The following is a 14,900-nucleotide window of genomic DNA, read 5'->3' on the forward strand; positions in this document are numbered from 1 at the left end:
TTTGGTTAACCAAATTGGACCGTTTCGTCTAGCATCAATACTCCTTACAAGAATGAATTGGTACTGATGCACATGTAACCTGTGACCATTCCTCATCTTCACACATCACCTGACCTCAGTTTGACCTTGACTTTGACCTCATTTTGGACTTAGGTTGCTTTATATGGGCCATCTCTTGGTTAACCAAATGGGACCGTTTTGTCTAGCATCAATACTCCTTACAAGAATGAATTGGTACTAATACAGATGTAACCTGTGACCATTCCTCATCTTCAAACATCACCTGACCTCAGTTTGACCTTGACCTTGACCTCATTTTGGACTTAGGTGCAAAATCTATCGACAAGGATGCCACTGGGGGCATCAAGCGTTTATTGAATGCAGCTCCTTGTTTATTCTATCTTCATGAAATTTGGTCTGAATGTTTGTTCAAGTGAATTCTTGGGCAGGTCATGTTGGGTCAAAAACTAGGCCACTAGGTCAAATCATAGGAAAAGCTTGTAAACACTCTAGAGGCCACTTTTTTCATCAATCTTCCTGAAACTTTGTCAGAATGTTCATGGGTGATGTGGGGGATAAAATAGGTAACTAGGTCAAATCAAAGAAAACGCTTGTTTACACTCAAGAGGCCAGGTTTTTTGGTCCAATCTTAATGAGAATTGGTCAGATATTTGTCTCAACGAAATCATGTAAAACATGTTTCCACTGTTAAGGTGTGTTTACACAGTTGAGCGACTTAAGGCCATCTTGGCCCTCTTGTTAGCTCACCTGAGCACAAAGTGCTCAGGGTGAGGTATTGTGATCGCTCACCGTCCGGCGTCCGGCCGTCCGTCCGTCCGTTGTACGTCCGTCCGTTGTACGTCCGTCCACACTTTCCTTTAAACAACATCTCCTCCTAAACCAACAGGCCAATTTTGATGAAACTTCACAGGGATGTTCCTTGGATGGTCTTCTTTAAAAATTATTCAAAGAATTGAATTCCATACAGAATTCTGGTTGCCATGGCAACCAAAAGGAAAAACTTTGAAAATTTTCTTGTCCAAAACCGCAAGGCGTAGAGCCTCTATATTTGGCCTGTAACATCATCTAATGGTTCTCTATGAAGATTGTTCAAATTATGCCCCTGAGGTGAAAAGAGGCCCCGCCCCAGGGGTCCCAAATTTTACATAGACATATAGGAATTTTTTTTTAAAAATCTTCTTGTCTGAAACCACAAGACCTAGGCCTTTGATATTTAGTATGTAGCATTGCCTTGTGGTCCTCTACCAAGAATGTTCAAATTATGTCCCTGGGGTGAAAAGAGGCCCTGCCCCGGGGGTCCCAAGTTTTACATAGTCTTATATAGGAAGAAATTTTAAAAATCTTCTTGTCTGAAACTGCACGGCCTAGGCTTTTGATATTTGGTATGTTGCGTTGCCTAGTGGTCCTCTACCAAGATTGTTCAAATTATGCCCCTGAGTTGAAAAGAGGCCCCACCCAGGGTGTCCCAAGTTTTACATAGACTTATATAGGAAGAAACTTTAAAAATCTTCTTGTCTGAAATCACAAGACCTAGGCCTTTGATATTTGGTACGTAGCATTGCCTTATGGTCCTCTACCTAGATTGTTCAAATTATGCCCCTGGGGTGAAAAGAGGCCCTGCCCTAGGGGTCCCAAGTTTTCCATTTTTCTTCCTCTTTTTTTAAACCTTAAATCTTCCTTGAATATTTATCAACATGCAAAGTTGTATCCTGCCCCCCCCCACCTCACTCCACCCAGTCACCCCAACCCCCCCGATCATGCACCCCCCCCCCCCACCACCACCACACACACTTTTTTTTTTTTCATTTTTTATTTTCCATCAATTTTTATTATCAACATGCAAAGTTTTGAACCCATCCCCAATCACACACACCCAACCCCTGCCACCTCCCCAAAAAAAATTTTCATTCCTTTGCCAGATATATTTCTTTGCCATTCCTCACCACACACCCATTCGATGGGGGATACCAATTCATTGAATTTGCTTGAACACATTGACATTGTATTTTATTTCTTCTATTTTTATTTTTCAGATGCATGCAGTTATACAAGGAGTTCTATAATATCAAATTATGCGTACTTGAGATTTCGTAGGTGTACCAGGTGAAGTGCCATGGGTGACCTGTTGATACTATAATTGATATTCGCTTTTTTTCTTTTTATGACTGAGAATTTGAAGCAATAAGTTTTTGTTTCTTTTATTTTACAACTTTGTAATTTTTAAAAAATGTATCACAATTAAAGGGCTATTACTGTCACCCATGTATGAGAAAACCTCTTCCTGGAATTTAACTGCCTGGCTGATCACGGTGTCTGCTATTATTTCCTTTTCAGATACTACTTTAACTGTTTATAAATATTTTAGAAGATTAAAGAATAGAAATGATAATGATAATTAATTAGATATTTAAAATAGTATAAATGCAGATGTTAATCAATCAGAAGTTTATTTGTTTTTGCAATTATATTTAGTTTTATTTTGTTATGATTCCATTAAATACCATATTTTCTTTTTTTCTAGGTTTACATGAATTATATCAAGAATTATATTCCAACAAACTATAAACTATAAATATTTGTATTATTGATAGTGACGAGTGAAAAACTTGTGGATCAATAGTGTGTGACATAATAATAGTGTAGATATAGTGTGGATTTTATAGTGAAGTGTGGATTTTGTAGTGATATACTAGTAGGAGATGCCTAGAGGGAAGAACTGGAGAAGAGCACAGGCAAGGAAGGCAGTGATTCAGAGGAATGATGCAGAAAATGGGCGCCTGATTAACTCAGATGGGGGTGGAGCCCGCCCCATTAGTCCTTTATTTGATAAAGGACCATCTGAGTGCATTGATAATGAGCTGGGATTTTTGATTGATATTGAGATTGATAATGAGCCTGAAATTCAGATTGATAATGAGACTTGTACTTAGCCTGAAATTCAGATTGATAATGAGACTTGTACTGAGCCTGAAATTCAGATTGATATTGAGATTGATAATGAGCCTGAAATTCAGATTGATAATGAGACTTGTACTGAGCCTGAAATTCAGATTGATAATGAGACTTGTACTGAGCCTGAAATTTGTTCACTGAATAGAGTTGAAAATGTGCATAAAATTTTACAAGATCGTGTCATTATGACCGTAGAAAATGTTGCATCAGTGAATAAAAATAAAGCTATGTATTATGCTTATCCTGTTAAATCTATGAATGAAAGTAGTAGGTCAGTAATATTTGGTTCCTACCATCAAGGTGATGTCAGATTTTCTATTGATTCAAGAGGAAGTCAATGTACTATTAACTCATTGTGTGCTTTAATTTATGCAAAGTATTCTAATTTTTCATCAAGAGAATTATTAGATGATGTGCTTAATACAGGTGATCAGATATATAAACATGTTTTAAACACCTTGAAAGGTCTTGGAAAATTTAGACACAGATTGTTGAGTCTTGACGAAATTCCAGATAAAGTAAACGTTCTATCAAGGCTTGTTTGTGTTGAAAAGGCAGACATTATATCAGGAGTTGCTGTTGAACAGTTTGGCAGTTCTGCTTTACCTTCTTTACACCAGTCTTTACATACAGCATTTCAAAATGTTACACATGCTTTGGTGATGATTGGAGCAATTTGTTCAGCAGTTTTTGTCAAAGATGACTTGTTCTGGCTTTTTGATTCTCATTCACATGGTAAAGATGGGTTGTCTAGTCCTGATGGTAAATGTATGTTGATCTCATTTATCTGCCTAGATGATCTTGTTACCTTTATGTATGCTATGTATAGCAGCATGAGGATTGATCTGTCTTGTCAATATGAAATATTGCCATTGCAGTTAGCTGTCTCAGGTGGTGAAAGTAGTAATGCCTCAGATCTATTAGCAAAATACTTTGAAGATCAAGAGATAAGAAGAGGTCATAAAATGAGTAAGCAAAAAAGCAGTCTTATGCAGAACTTGGGGGAACAAGAAGATTGGATTGTTGTAAGACATAAAAAGAAAGATAGAAAAGAGTACTTTAAGAAATTTAAACAAGGTAAACGAACTAATCCTGAGTTTAAAGAAAAGGAAAAAGAAATGCAGAAAAGTTCAAAACAAAAAGCTAGAGCTAACATAGATTTCAGAAGTAAAGAAAACAAAATACAGAAAAGTTCAAAACAAAAAGCAAGAGCTGATGTAGATTATGCAAAGAAAGAAAGAGAATCAAGAAGAAAGGCTAGAGTTGATGTAGAGTTCAAAAATAAGGAAAAAGCAATGCAGAAAGATTCAAAACGAAAAGCTAGAGCCAACATAGACTTCAAAGGTAAAGAAAAAGAAATGCAGAAAAGTTCAAAACAAAAAGCTAGAGCTAACATAGATTTCAGAAGTAAAGAAAACAAAATACAGAAAAGTTCAAAACAAAAAGCAAGAGCTGATGTAGATTATGCAAACAAAGAAAGAGAATCAAGAAGAAAGGCTAGAGTTGATGTAGAGTTCAAAAATAAGGAAAAAGCAATGCAGAAAGATTCAAAACGAAAAGCTAGAGCCAACATAGACTTCAAAGGTAAAGAAAAAGAAATGCAGAAAAGTTCAAAACAAAAAGCTAGAGCTAACATAGATTTCAGAAGTAAAGAAAACAAAATACAGAAAAGTTCAAAACAAAAAGCAAGAGCTGATGTAGATTATGCAAACAAAGAAAGAGAATCAAGAAGAAAGGCTAGAGTTGATGTAGAGTTCAAAAATAAGGAAAAAGCAATGCAGAAAGATTCAAAACAAAAAGCTAGAGCCAACATAGACTTCAAAGGTAAAGAAAAAGAAATGCAGAAAAGTTCAAAACAAAAAGCTAGAGCCAACATAGACTTCAAAGGTAAAGAAAAAGAAATGCAGAAAAGTTCAAAACAAAAAGCTAGAGCCAACATAGAGTTCAAAGGTAAAGAAAAAGAAATGCAGAAAACTTCAAAACGAAAAGCAAGAGCTGATGAAGAGTTTAGAAGTAAGGAAATCCTTGTTCAAAGAACCTCAAAAAGAAGTGCTCGAATGAAACCTTATGTGTTAGAAAGAGAAAGGATAACAAAACTAATATCTCGTTCACATGCTAGGACAAAAGAAAGATACTTACTTAATGATAAGACCAGAAAAGCTGAAAAGCGAAAGAAGCCTGATTTTAGGCAAACTGAGAACATTGCTGCTAAACGAACGAAGCAAGGAAGAGACATTGACAGTTGCATCTCACTATTTCATGAAAGCATAAAAGTTGGACCTCAGTTTGTCTGCACTTGCTGTAAGCAGACCTGGTTTAAGCAAAGTGTTTGCAATATTAGCAACGTTAAAGGTGTTATTGATTCACAGTTTTTGACTGGGACATTGTCTATTGATGGTTTAGAATGGATATGTACAACTTGTAAAACCAGTCTTTTGAACAAAAAAGTTCCAAAGTTATCTGTAAAGAATGGTATGAGCTGGCCTGAAAAACCAAATGAGCTTCATTTGTATCCATTGGAAGAAAGATTAATTTCTTTACGTATACCATTCATGCAGGTCAGAGAGTTGCCAAGAGGTCGTCAGTATTCTGTGAAAGGGAATGTTGTCAATGTTCCTGTTGATATTCAACCTGTTGTGAATGCACTTCCAAGACCATTTGATGAAAATATAACAGTAGCTGTTAAATTGAAAAAGAAATTGTCATACAAATCCTGTGCGTTTTCAGAGAATGTGCGACCATTACGGGTTTTAGTAGCATTGCACTGGCTTAAGAAAATAGTGACTTCTACAAAAACTCAACAGTGCTAATAGATGAAGAATGGGCTGCACATGTAACAAAAGACTGTGAAGATACAGTGCAAGAATTTTTTTTCATCTGATACGACAACACCTGACAGTTTTACAAAAAAAGACAAAAATTTTATTTCTACTTTTCAAGGTGAAAGTCTAGAAAATTCCATTTATGATTCAGATGCAGAAGAAAACCCACAAGAAAATGTAGGAAACATAGACACTCTTCTTGATGATGCAGATCTTGAGAATAGAAACAACACATTTACCTTTGCTCCAGGAGAAGGTCAGCGACCTCTTAGTATATATCAAGATACAGATTCAGAATTTTTATGTTTCCCTACCATATTTTGTGGACAAAGGAGAACTGACAATGCAGAAAGATTAATCCCTGTCAGCTATAGTGATATTGCTAAATGGGAACTGAGAAGCAGTGATAGACGAGCAGCCAATAGTGTACCAAATATATTTTTTAAATTGAAAAAAATTCAGATGAAGCAACTAAATGACAAAGTTAATCTTGCTGTTAGAAGAGGTAATTTTGAGAAGAAAAAATTGACAGCAGTTCAGGCTAGAAATTCAGACTACATGAAAGACATGGTACAAAAAGATGAAGGATATTACATTTTCAAACAGCTTAGAAATTCTCCGTCATATTTAGAAACAAAGAAAAAAAGATATTTTTGCAATGATACGACAGCTTGGTTTGCCAACTTGGTTCATGTCACTTTCATCTGCAGATACAAGATGGACAGATTTATTGAATATGTTATCAAATCTTAATGATGGCACTGAATATTCTGAAGAGCAGATAAACAATTTGACATGGGAACAGAAAATAAAGCTGATTCAAAAAGACCCTGTAACATGTTCTCGATATTTTGAGAATAGGGTTCAGCAATTTATAAAAATTGTTCTGAAAAGTTCTCACAATTGCCTTGGTTGTATGACAGACTATTTCTATCGAGTTGAATTTCAACAGAGAGGTTCTCCACATATTCATATGATAGTTTGGGTGGAAGATGCTCCTAAATATAACAGTTGTTCCAATGAAGAAATAACTGCATATGTTGACCAGTATTTGAAATGCTGTTCAGATGAAGTACATTTACAAGATTTAATTCAATTACAAATTCATAAACATTCAAGGACCTGTCACAAAAAGGAAGATAAAATTTGTCGATTTGGTTACCCACTTCCACCCATTAAATCGGACAATGGTTCTAGAGCCACTTGAGTCAGATGTTGACAAGTACAAGAAAATGTACAAAAAGATACAAGAGAAAATGAATTCTGAAAAAGATGGATTAGATATGTCATATGAACAGTTTTTAACTGATTTTTTGGAAATGACAGAGGAAGACTATATTAAGTGCATACGAAGTTCTTTGAAAGCATCTAAAGTATTTCTAGAAAGGACACCTAAAGATATTCGTGTAAACTTGTACAACGAGGCAGTCTTAAGAGCCTGGAAAGCAAACATTGATATTCAATTTGTATTAGACCCATATGCTTGTGCAATGTACATTGTATCTTATATTAGTAAATCACAACGGGGAATGAGTACATTATTACATGCTGCTGCAAAGGAGGCCAGAAATGGAAATTTTGATATAAAGAGACAGGTTAGACACATTGGAAATGTATTTTCAAATAGTGTTGAGGTTAGTGCCCAAGAAGCAGCTTACTTAGTACTTCAAATGTCTTTGACTAGGAGTACAAGAGATGTTAGTGTTTATTAACACTTCACAACCAAATCAGCGAATACAGGTTCTCAAGACAAAAAGTGTACTGGACGAGTTGCCAGATTCTTCAACAGATATTGTAGCTGACAATATCATCAAAAGGTATTCAAGAAGACCAAAATGCCTCGAAAACTGGTGTCTTGCTGATTATGTATCACAGTTAGAAATTGTCTATCCAAATGATGATGATACTCCTCCTGCTGACCAAGATGTGAATGACGATGATAACATGGTTGAACATGAAGTATTCAGTGATGACCAAACTCTCTTGGTACTGAAAAATGGTATCAAAATTAGAAAGAGACAAAACCACAAAGTTATACGTTATGTTCGATTTAATCTCAAATCAGATGAAGATAATCATTTTCGAGAAAAACTTCTTTTGTTTCTGTCATGGAGAAATGAAACGACAGATTTGATAGCCAATTATGAAACATACAAGGAGCATTATGAAGCAAAAAAGCATCAAATTGACAGCAAGTGCAAACTGTATGAACACCATGTTGAGGAGCTAGAAATGGCACGGGAAGCTGCAGAAAATGACTTTGATGCGTATGATGAAATAGTGCCAGAAACACAACAAGTTGAAGCAGAAACAGCTGAGGAAGAGTCAGTTGAATCTGAAACATTTGTTTATTTTAATCCTGATAGAGCTATTGAGCAGAGAGAATATGACATTGGTATTGAACTAGGAAGCTGTACTTCATCTGCTACTATTGATGTAAATGAAAATGTGTTGCCAGATGAACACTACAGAGAACTTCTGAGATGTTTGAATACAAAACAAAGACACTTCTTCAACCATGTTATACATTGGGTAAAAACAAAAGATGCGCCATTGTATGCTTTTTTGACTGGAGGAGCAGGTGTTGGTAAAAGTGTAGTAATAAAGGCTTTGTATCAGACCTTGTACAGGTATTTTAATCTCAGAGAAGGTGAAAATGCAGATGAGAAAAGAGTACTGTTGTGTGCGTATACTGGTAAAGCAGCTTATAACATCAATGGTTCAACAATATCAACAGCTTTCCTTCAAAAATTCAAGCAAAAGGAACAAACTTTAAATTGTGACAAGCTCAACACCTTTAGGTCAAAGTATAGAAACCTTTCAGTTGTCATTATAGATGAGATATCAATGGTTAGCAATTCAATGCTAAAGTTTATTGACCAAAGACTTCAAGAACTGACAGGCACAAGAATACCTTTTGGTGGAAAAAGCATCATAGCTGTAGGTGACTTGTACCAGTTAAAGCCAGTGGCAGGATCTTGGATATTTCAAGACCTTACACATGATGCATCTGCTTTAGCATCTAACTTGTGGCAAGATCACTTTTCTATGTTTGAGTTGACTGAGATCATGCGACAAAAGAATGACAATAAATTTGCAGAGCTGTTAAACAGGTTACGACACAATAAAATGACAGACCATGACAAAGAACAGATCCAACAATGTCAGGTTGATCCAAACTCAGTAACATACCCACAGAATGCACCCCATATATTTGCAGAAAATTGCTTTATGCAAGCATTTAATGACAAAATCATCAATAACATTAATTCTCAAAAAGTTGAAATTCTTGTCATGACTCAGTAAGTAGGAGCAAACATATCACAGGATAGACAAAATGATATTTTGAAAAGATTACCAAGAGATGCCTGTAGTACGATGGGTTTGCACTACTCTTTGACAGTAGTGGTTGGCATGTTATACGACTTGACTGTTAATATTGACACAGAAGATGGGCTAACTAATGGTGCCTCTTGTGTAGTTAAAGATATAGAGTACAAGCAAGCTGAAACAAATAGACCCAGTATTATATGGGTAAAGTTTGATGACCCACGAATAGGCAATGAAAGACGAAAAAAATATCACAGTAGAGGCTTTTATCATCACTTAATTGATGACAGTTGGACTCCCATATTTGACATAGAGCGAACATTTCCACTGAGACAAAATGCAATTCAGAGAATACAGTTTCCATTACAACCGTCTGCAGGTAGAACTGTTCACAGAGCTCAGGGAACCACTCTAGACCAAGTTGTTATAGATTTGTCACAACGTAAACTAAGAAAAAATCCACATATCCATTATGTAGCCTTAAGCAGAGTGAGGTCTATTAAAAATCTCCATATTTTGAACTTCAATGAACAGGCATTATCTTTGGATGAGCGTGTAGAAGTAGAAATGGAAAGACTTTGTTCTGAAGCAAATATTCAACTCTGTTATGTCCCACTTGACACAGTCAATTCTGATGAACATTTTAAAATAGTCTATAACAATTGTAGATCATTGCACAGACATTTTGAAGATGTAGCTGTAGAGCAGAATATCTTGTCAGCACATGTGATTGGAGTTGCTGAAACAAGATTAGTCCAAAGAGATGAAAATTCAGACTATTCAATTAATGGGTTTCAGCTAATTAGAAATGACCAAAACCAAACAAAACATAACATGAGACCATCTCATGGTTTAGCCTTGTATGTTAAAAATGATGTCACAGTTTCTAAATGCCATTGCTATAGTACAACGAATTTTGAGTGGATAGTCATAGATGTAAAACATGTGCTAATGCAAATGCAAATTGTAATTCTGTACAAATCACCAGGTCCTTCTTGTCTTAGTCTTGCTTCAACTATTGAAAAACAGCTTTTTAAGCACCTGGACTCGGATAAACCGTTAGTTATCATGGGAGATTTCAATATAGATGTTTCACAAAATGACAGTCTAAAACAATTTATGAACGAAAGATTATGTTGCCAACAAATGATGCATGAACCAACAACCGATCACGGGTCAACAATAGATCTGGTATTTGCAAATTGCAGTGGCAGTGTTGGAACTGTAGAAACTTACTGGTCAGATCACAAACTTGTTTACTTTTATACATAAAAGGTTTTGCATTATCATTGGAACTAGTCACAAAACTGAATTAAAATCACTTCTTAACAATTTCATCCTCCTGGTATGAGGAATGCCAACCTCTCCATATAGAGGTTGGCATTCATAGTGGTTTAACTTTGTTTCAGGGTGGCCACTTGTTACATTCTATTTGCAATATAAGTATGTGTCTTTGGTCTTATTATAAACATTTTAACAAAGTTTTCCATTTTTTAAGTTGTAGATGAATTTTTATTGCTGTTGTATTTGTGTTAAATGTGAAACAGCTTTGATGTAATATTTAAAGACCTGCTCCAGTCCTACATTTTAACCTTAAATTGTCACTGAAAAAGCATGAAAATCCTGACTATGAACAATGACGCCTGTCAAAATAGTATCTATTTTATATACAATTCTATATAAATTACCTGTGGTTTTGCATGCTAAAGTGTGGCGCATGGCCGTTAACTGTTACCTATTGTAATCATGGGTTGCATACACACAATAGAATTTGAATAGCAGCGGAGCAGGGCTTTAAGTTTTAAACATATTTGAAATGATAGCAGTTGTTGCATATAGCATAGTAAAGGTTATTATTACAGTAAAATGCATGCTTGTTATGTAATTACATTCTTTTGTATTTGGAAACTTGGTAGGAATTACTGACTTTTGTGTATTTAGTTACTACTTTTCATATGAAATACCAGATACAAAAGTCATTGTGTCTTAGTTTTATTATACATTATAGTAATAGTAAACAGTTCATGTCATCTGACTTCTGCCATTTCTTTATTTTCTCATGCAACTTTATTATTGTACTACATGTATTTGTAGTTAAATCCTTTATGAAAAGTTTGTTTATACCTTTTAAAAAGTATGTAATGCTAACAATTTTAAACCAGTGATGTTCATCAAACAAACTATCTGTTTTTGAATATATATTAATACTAAACTATTGCACACTATTCTACAAACTAAATTCTAAGCTGAATTATTAATGGTACATGAAAGAACATTGGAATTTTCTTTAGTAATATCTTATGAGCAGTAATTAATTTTTCTATAGATTATTTTTAATTGTCATTGTTAACTTACTAAGTGCAAGTGTAATGAAGCTGTGAATGTTATTTTTGTTTGAGCTGTACCTTAAACGCATTCATTGTTATAGGTGTCTTACAGTAATTTTAGAATGGATAAGAGTTTGTGTTCTAATGTCTGTTTTATTATAAAAGATACTGTTTTCAGAACAAGTTCCAAAGACATATAATAATATTGCATTCACTGTGCTTAGTTACATAACTTTAGCTTTTATTTTTTGAAAATTATGACCCTTTTTAACTTATAGTATCAAGTTAAAGTTTGGCATGTAAGCAGATTTCCCAAAAACCTACTAGTCCAAATACCTTCAGACTTCACACATACCTTTGGCATCATGAGACAAGTACATTACTGTAGCTCATACAAAATTTTGTCAAAATTATGCCCCTTTTTATCATAGATATGGGCATGTTTCTTCGGAATTACTTGACCAGATGTTTTCAGATTCTTGACACATCTTTAGCATCATGGGATGACCTCACATGACAAGTTGCATAACTCTAGCTTACATTTTAGCAAAATTATGCGCCTTTTTCAACTTGAAAAATGTTGCAAGAGCTTTTGTATGCAATTTAAGCTAGTATTAGATGGCAGGGATTCAATAAGTGGAGCAAGCTGACATTGGACAGCTCTTGTTTCTTGTAAGTTTTTAAGTTGATTCATTACATAATAAAATCTGTGCAAAAAATGTGTTTGGAGGAAAGACCGCAACCAAGCAACATAGTAGACTCGGTTTGATTGAGTCTGTTCATGAGAGGTAATGAAATGTGCAACACCCTTCATGCCCCCAAGCACAGGCTTAAGGCAACCATGATTCTACTGTTATTTTATTCCACAGTTGGTGACATGTCAATTGCAGATTTGTATTTAACCTTATATTGGTTAGAAATTGAAAGTTAGTTGCTCATGTCTGATTGTCAGACAGTCATGTTACTGTTAAGCAGACATATTTTCAGCAAGATATTTTTTCAACATATTGTATATTTTTATTTGCTTGTGATAAATATGGAAAGACAGAATACTGGTAGTTGCAACATGTTGTCTATATTAAAGATATTGTTATTAAAATCATTTCTATGGATTTACTGTCATTGCAGTGGCCACTTATATAATATTAATTACTATAAGAAATGTTTGTTAATTCTGTAATACTGTGTTAATGTTATGATAACAGTACTAGATAAATGTAACAGTAAAAGCTTTTTGGATTGCCATAAAGTTTCGTTATATCAATAACTATTAACACTACCTGTTCCAGTTATTTCCTTTTTTGATCTAGGAAGGTGGCAAGTTACTTTTATTTTTATATCCTGTTTCAATGAAATTTTCCATCTTTTGTTATTTTATCTCACTAAATACTAGGGGAAATGCATAGATTTTTTTCTGCTGCTAATTCAGCATTCAGAATAAATATTACTTGAAATCTGTACAAAATTAAAGTGACCAACTTCATCAACATTTTATGTAAATGTGGTGTTATTTTGAATGTTATGAAGTTGTACTCAAGCATTATGTTGTTTGTAGTTTATTTACTTTGAATTAATGCTGCAGTTAAAATAATATTTGATAGAAACTTTTATTTCCAGTTTGCATTGCCATTTTTTCAGAAGATTGTGTGGAAAAATCAAGTAATAGTAGGAGGCATCTGAAATTAAAATTAGGTTGTGTAATGTACTGTTTATTTGTGTTTTTTCTTGCAATTATTGCAAAAGAGTTGTCTTCCAGTTTGGACTTTGAAACACTATAACATTGTGACTATAAGTGTTTCTGAAATATGACATACCATTTGCAATTTACTCAATACCATATTTAAGTTTTGTGCATGGTTGTTAAAAAATGTGAACACAATTTACAACACTGGTTTTAACTGAAAGCTTCAGTCTACAAATATTACATTAAGCAAACAGGTTAAATCTTGGCACATGCTTTGCTGAAGAGTTTGGCAGTGTTCAAGAACCCTGAGAGTGTTCTGTATTAAATATGATGGTAGCTCATGAAAAGTCATGAATTTATTGCTGCTAATCACAATAAGCTGTATGGTGCAGCTCTGATGAAGCTGTATAATGAAGCTGTATGTAGGGATATCAAATGTCATGAAATTATTGCTGCTAGTCATAATGAAAGTATGCTGCAGCTCTGATAAAGCTGTGTGGTAGCTTATAAAAAGTCATGAATTTATTACTGATCAAGCTATATGTATTAATATTATAGATAATATGAATAAAAAGATAACTTATTTTGTACTCATTTTAAATTGGAACAAGTATTTTGCAATATTTGCAACAGCACATCTTTTTCCAATTTTTCTTATGATTCACATTTCCCTCTTGTACATACATAGTACTACATAGTTTCAGTGTTAACTGTACCTTACTTAAACCTTTTATAGTTACTAACTACTAAAGTGAATGTGTTGTTCATGGCTTTGCAATGTGTAAAGTTATTGTAATTTTTTCTCTATATACAATATTGCAAATGGTTTAGGCTTCAAATTATTATTAGGTTGCCCTCTTCATACACTACAATGAACATATAAGTATTTATGACTAACAAATATATTTCACCACAAGCATGTATGACTCTGAAAGTTTAGTGTCATCTGTGAATGTGTTGATAAGTTTAAAATGTTAAATTGTCAATAAATAAAAAAATATAAATTGATAAATGAAGTTTGTCATATTCGAGTCAAAAAGGTCTGCAATGTTTAAAATTTTGCTTGCCATAGAAATGATATCCTGTTTGTTATGAACAGTCACCCTCTGGATTATCACTGAGCACAGTTATTATTAGCATTAACACAGATCTGATTAAGTATTGCATATGTTCTCTTTCACTCAGGTGAGCGATATAGGGCCATCATGGCCCTCTTGTTTTAAGATAGAGCCTTTAAATTTGGTTGACATGTAGAATTTAACACACCGATGTTAAAACTGACTTTCAGTGACCATGAATATGACCCACTAAACTATTTTCTTAATATTTTAGCATCAGTTTGATATTTGAAACATGTAGCTCATATTACTCAGGTGAGCAATCCAGGGTCATCATGTTCCTCTTGTTGAATATGTAAAACTATATCTGTAAACTTTAAGTGTTTTTTACATGAGGTATTAAATTTTTCTTGAATGTGTTACAGGGATCAGGTGATGCCACTCCAGGGTCTATGAAGAGGGCTGGCTCAGTTGACCCACCAGGCGAGGTGAAAAAGGCTTGATACTCTTCTGGTGTTGTAGGAAGCCCAGGTCCAGCCATAAAGTGGACAGAGAGTGGTAAACCTATATAGGAACAGTACTGTGATGGAGTTGTGAATTTCCTGCTGAAGGTAGCCTGCCAGGTAACATAGTTTGTGATATATATTACCTGAAGGTAGCCTGCCAGGTAACATAGTTTGTGATATATTACCTCTGCCAGGTAACT

The 14,900-nt window shown here is 34.4% G+C and overlaps 1 pseudogene; it reads left to right on the top strand.

Annotated features, from left to right (window-relative positions):
* The window catches only part of LOC123525962 (transformation/transcription domain-associated protein-like), a 63,145-nt pseudogene that overhangs the window by 26,299 nt on the left and 21,946 nt on the right, over nucleotides 1-14,900 (top strand).

The sequence above is a fragment of the Mercenaria mercenaria genome, chromosome 3 (assembly GCF_021730395.1).
Source record: "Mercenaria mercenaria strain notata chromosome 3, MADL_Memer_1, whole genome shotgun sequence".
NCBI classification, from domain to species: Eukaryota; Metazoa; Mollusca; class Bivalvia; order Venerida; family Veneridae; genus Mercenaria; species Mercenaria mercenaria.